Source organism: Culex pipiens, chromosome 1, assembly GCF_016801865.2.
Source record: "Culex pipiens pallens isolate TS chromosome 1, TS_CPP_V2, whole genome shotgun sequence".
Lineage (NCBI taxonomy): Eukaryota > Metazoa > Arthropoda > Insecta > Diptera > Culicidae > Culex > Culex pipiens.
Window position 1 is genome coordinate 77,284,119 of NC_068937.1, and position 6,000 is coordinate 77,290,118.

Below are 6,000 nucleotides of genomic sequence, written 5' to 3' on the forward strand. Positions count from 1 at the left end.
TGTTACATTTGACAAGAAAAAAAAATATCCGTCAGCTTTGATGTTTGTGTTCTTTCAAAGAAAGCTAGAAATCTGGTAAGTTTGGTACGAAAACTTTTTGTTGATTTTGATTTTCCAAAAACTTTATAAGCTTATAGTTTGGGTTTTAAAGAACCACTTTGCTGAAAACATCGAAGAGATACGTCTACATCGCCTTAATTTTTTTTTCAAACTAAAATCAAACTAAGGGATTATTGTTTGTGCCAAAGCAAATCTCGCTGGTGTCTTCGGCAAACTTGTTCCTTCAAACACAAACTATAAGCTCATGATATGTTGGAAAAATAAAAAAACGGCGAAAACCAAAACGCATAGATAATACGAGTTGATTTCCATTTTGAATTGATTTGGCTTGAGATTCTCGAGTTCGTTACCAATCTGGCTTAAGCTGTGTATAGATAAAAAATGCCCTCCTGTAAAATTTTCCCGAAAAATTAAGGGGCAAAAAAAATTACTGTGGAGAAAAAAATTAATTGAAAACAAAACAATCTAAACTATCAAAGATTCAATAACTTTATTTCAATATTTTCTATCACATATATCACATCAATAATATTTGCAAGAATAACAATATTTTCATGAACTTATTGATGTTTAGATATTTTTTTAGCATTACTGCTACAATATATAAAGCAAATTTCACGATTTTGTTTGGTACGCATTTGTTGACTGTATACGCCCTTCCTATAACACACATACACCTCTAACGCCTTATGGGGGGAAACCCCGAGCAGGGGTAAATAACACGGGAATACCAAATTTTGGTATTACTTGGGCAAATAACAGCGACCAAAATGTGCCCTTGGTTGCCCAGTAATAGATGGTAAAATACCATGAAATCATACCAAAATCTTGTATGTGTAAGGGCACAACAATACCAAACCATGTTATTCCAAGGGTAAAATAATACCTCAAAATAGAACCATTTCAATACCAAGTTGAGGTCTTCTGGATTTTTGAACATTGCTTGAATACCAAAACTTGGTATTACCATGGTTTTATTTTTAGGTATTCCCGCGCCCTTGGAAAATCATATTTTGGTATTTCTGTGGTCTTCCACATACATGATTTTGGTATGATTTCATGGTATTTTACCATCTATTACTGGGCAACCAAGAGCACATTATGGTCGCTGGTATTTGAACAAGTAATACCAAAATTTGGTATTTTCATACCATTTTTAGTGCAGCAGTTGCAGTTAGTGAAAAAATGGAAATTATTCATATGACTCCGTCAAATATATTGGTGCAATTATTTTTTCAGAAACATAATGATAGGGTATTTAACCATTAGAGGACCCCCTAGTAGAGCCGAAGCACATTTTTCACAAATTTTCAATATTTTAAGCACTTTTTCACAACCCTTTGTACAACATAATGGAATCATGAGTCTTTTGAACAATGTTGAGTATTTTTTCATCAATTATTTGTTTTTGAGCAGAAAAATAGCCATTTGAAAAAAAAGTTTTTTTTTGCCTGTTATGGACCCCCTTTTCCTATAGTGGACCCGGGTCCATAATCCGATTGTGGACCCGGGTCCACTATAGGCAAACTGTTATTTTTATACCAAATTCGGTGCGCTTCGTGTGCAACCTTAGGCTGCTTCATTAAACGAGGATATTACGGCAATCTACCAGATTATCTAAAAGAACATCTCGTACACAGTTTTCGTCTGACAGCCGAAGACAGCGGTTGTTTTTTTTTTTCAGCCAAGCCAAGTTACAAGCTGATTCCGTTTGGAATCAAATTGCTGTGTATCTGAAACCGCGGGAGCCCACTTAATTGCGAACAACGTGGAGTTATACCCACGAGAAACGAAACGAGTGGCAGTGTCTTGCGAAGCTTCGTGGTGAACGGACACTAGAGCTGCGGTATTTTTTACTACCTAAGCTCAGAGTTATTTCAAACAAAATTCACAGTCTTTTTAAAGACTACCTGAGTTACTTTCCAAAATTCTAAACAGTCTTTTCAAGACTAACCCCACCTGAAATTTTGTTGTATTTTACAAACGAAGCCATCTTTTTAAGAGAACTTTGCTTGCAAAATGCGTCAAAACAAAGGTAAACGCAAATCTTCTGAAGATTTGGTCGTTACGTCGGTGAAGCGTTTGAACGCTAAATCGGCTAACGGAAACAGAAAAAGAAAACAGCCTCATCCGAGGTCTGATTCTGATTCTGAAAGTGAGGTCAATCCTCCAATTCCATTGGCAAACAGTTTCGGTGTTTTATCCGAAACTGTTGACAAGGATCCTTCTCCTCGTACTGAGCCTTATGCCGTCGAGAAACGAGTAAAGGCTCCGCCAATTGTAGTGACTTCCGTCTCCGATTTGGCCAGCTTTCGAACGCAACTGAAGAATTGCAAGGAAACTTGCAATTTGAAGGTTTCGTTCCAGCTTGGTCGAAGAGGAGAATGTCGCTTGTTGACGGAATCTTTACAAGATCACCAAACTTTTGTTGGTTATTTGAAAAACCACAAACACAATTTCTACACGTATGAGACCAAGAATGCTCGTCCATTCAAGGCGGTCCTGAAAGGTCTCTCCAACGACTTGTCGGTGGATGAGATCAAAAACGAACTTAAGGTGTTGCTTGGCTTTGCCCCATCCCAAGTAATACCAATGAAGAAAAAATCAAACGGGAATATTTCTCGCTTTGGTTTGACTTCACAATTTTATCTGATTCATTTCAACAGAAATGAAATCAACAATTTGAAACTTTTGGACAAAGTTCAGTTTTTGTTCCATGTACGGGTAAAGTGGGAGCATTTTAAGAAACATGGCGGTAATGGCCAGAATCTGACCCAGTGCCGGCGTTGCCAGGCATTCGGTCACGGTACTGATCATTGCGCCATGGTTCCAAAATGCATGGTTTGCGGGGATTCTTCTCACGACAAGGACAATTGTCCCGTGAAAGAAGTCACCCAATTTAAATGTGCAAATTGTGGTGGAAATCACAAATCAAATTTCTGGGATTGCCCCATCAGAAAAAAGGTTTTGGATTCTCGTGCTAAGCATCAGCCGAAATCCAAACCGAAATTTTCTCAAAGTCAGGTTGTACCTGCATCTTTAAATCAAACGTTCGTGCTGTCTCACTCGAACAATTCCCCTACCGTGGAAAAGTTAGGTAACACTAATGGTATTTCTTAGGCCAACGTCGTTTCGGGTTCGGGTTCATCCACGAATTTTAAATCCTCTACCAATTTTCAAATTGGGCAGGTACCTCAAATTTCATTTGAAAATTTTTCTGCTGGCAACGCTTTGGGATCTTCTGATCTCGGCGATGTTACGTTTGAAAAAATGACTTTTTTGCAAAACTCACTGTTTGGTTTGATTCAAACAATGAGTAATGCTACATCCATGATGGAAGCAATCCAGATTGGTTTAAAATTTGCGAATGATGTTGTTCTTACCCTGAAGTTTAATCATGGATCTAAGTAATTCCATCAATATTATGAATTTTAATGCTCGCTCTTTAAAAGCGAAAGAAAATGAATTTTTCAACACAACCGAAACATTTTTAAAAACTGGCACTTATTTGAAAAGTGATCCAGATTATAAAGTTATAACCAATAACAGAATGAATCGAAATGGCGGTGGAGTTGCAATAGTTATCCACCGTAGTATGACTTATAGTACGTTACGTGACTTTAAGTTAAAAGTTATTGAAAGTTTGGGCATTGAACTTGAAACTTCTTTTGGGAAAATTATGATTGCAGCTGCATATTTGCCTTTCCAATGCACTGGGGAAAATAAAAATTATTTCAAAGGGGATTTGAATAAACTTACTCGGCATAGATCTCGATTTTTGATCATCGGTAATTTTAATGCCAAACACCAATCTTGGAATAATTCAAAAGTAAATTCCAATGGTAAAATTCTATTCAGAGATTGCACTTCTGGTCTTTATTCGGTTTTATACCCGAATGGGCCAACTTGCTTTTCTTCTGTTAGAAATCCATCAACAATTGATTTGGTTTTGACAAATCAAAGTCAGTATTGTGGTTCTTTAGTGACTCATGCTGATTTTGATTCTGATCATCTTCCAGTAACTTTTTCACTTTCTCATGAAGCAGTTACCAGACCCAATAGTTCTGTGTTTAATTACCACAAAGCTAATTGGGACAGGTATCAGCATCATATTGAGAACAATTTAAATCATGATTTTGTTTTAGAAACCAAAGCTGATATTGATTCAGCCTTGGAATCTTTAACTAATGCAATTTTGGATGCTAGGAATATTGCTATTCCTAAAGTCCAAGTCAAATTTGATTCTCCCATTATTGATGACGATCTTCAGCTTCTGATTCGTCTGAAAAATGTTCGCCGAAGACAGTATCAACGTTCTCGTGATCCTGCACTGAAGCGAATTCAAAAAGATTTGCAAAAGGTTATTGAGAGATTCGACAGAAACGTGCACGCATCCTGGTGGCGAGTAGAAGCACTACGCAACGATGTTCGGAATGACAGCGTGCTTGGAAATATTAATTTTTTTCAGTTTTTGATTTTTATCTCCTTCAAATATTTTTTAACGTCGATGAAAGTTATTGTAAAGTGTGGCAATCGCATAAACGAATCGAATGATGTATAAATCATAGACACTGAGTTAATTTGTCATGTTTTTTCGTCAAATTTACCAAAAAGATCTTTTGAAAAATTGATTTAAATAAGATTTCTAGATTAAATTTTCAAAAGGTCCTATCTGCATAGGAAACCCATGAGGGATAGGTTGTTTTGAAAATTTAATCTAGATTTATTTGATTGATAATGCTCCTTATGTGTGTATTATTGATAGAACAAACTATTAGAGTCATATTACAGCATAATTACAATAATTTTCTCAAAAAATTGTCAGTTATTCGAATTTTTCCAAAAATTTCCAAAAAATCACCAAAATGCATTTTTAAGGTCAATATTTTGGTCAAACGGGAAGAAAAGTAAAGTTTAAACACTTTTACATAATATTTCATCATTACTTTAAACTTTTGCAACATTTAACTCAAGTTATCTAAAATATCGATCATCTTTTTAGAAAAATCGTTTAAATAAAATACCAGTCACATTTAATCACTACAAATCACCACGCATTATGATCGTTAGTAAAATTGCCACACTTTGCAATACCCCACTTTTCTGAAAATGCTTGATTTTTCATTATAAACGCGATTTTTCCCTAAAAACTGCTCAAACTGTATGGGAGCTGTCATTCCGAACACCGCTGGAACAACAGCGAACCTAGCGGAAAAAACGTCGTCGAATTCTTCAATTGACCACAGATTCACTCTCCTGCGAAATGAAAAGTTCGCAAGAGATGTCGAACAAATTAAACCTTATTCCAAACCTTTTTGGAAACTTTCAAAGGTTCTTAAGAAACCTCAAAAAGCAATCCCTTCTTTAAAAGATGGTGATAATATTTTATTAACTAATGGGGAAAAAGCTCAAAAACTTGCTCAGCAGTTTGAGAGTGCTCATAATTTTAACTTAAATGTTTTGAGTCCTATTGAAGATCAAATTTCAATAGAATTTCAGAATATTGTTGAACAAGAATTTTCATCAGATGAAGTTTTGAATACGGATCTGAATGATATAAAATCTATTATCAAAAAATTTAAAAATATGAAAGCCCCTGGTGAGGATGGCATTTTTTACATTTTAATTAAAAAATTACCAGAAGCAACTTTAAGTAGCTTGGTCAAAATTTGCAACAAATGTTTTGATTTGGCATATTTTCCCAGTAGTTGGAAAAATGCCAAAGTAGTTCCGATTTTGAAACCGGACAAAAATCCTGCCGAAGCTTCAAGCTATCGGCCCATTAGTTTGCTTTCATCTATTAGTAAATTATTCGAAAGAATAATTCTTAATAGAATGATGACACACATTAATGAAAATTCAATTTTCGCTGATGAGCAGTTTGGATTTCGCCTTGGGCATTCAACTACTCATCAGTTGTTGAGAGTTTCAAATTTAATT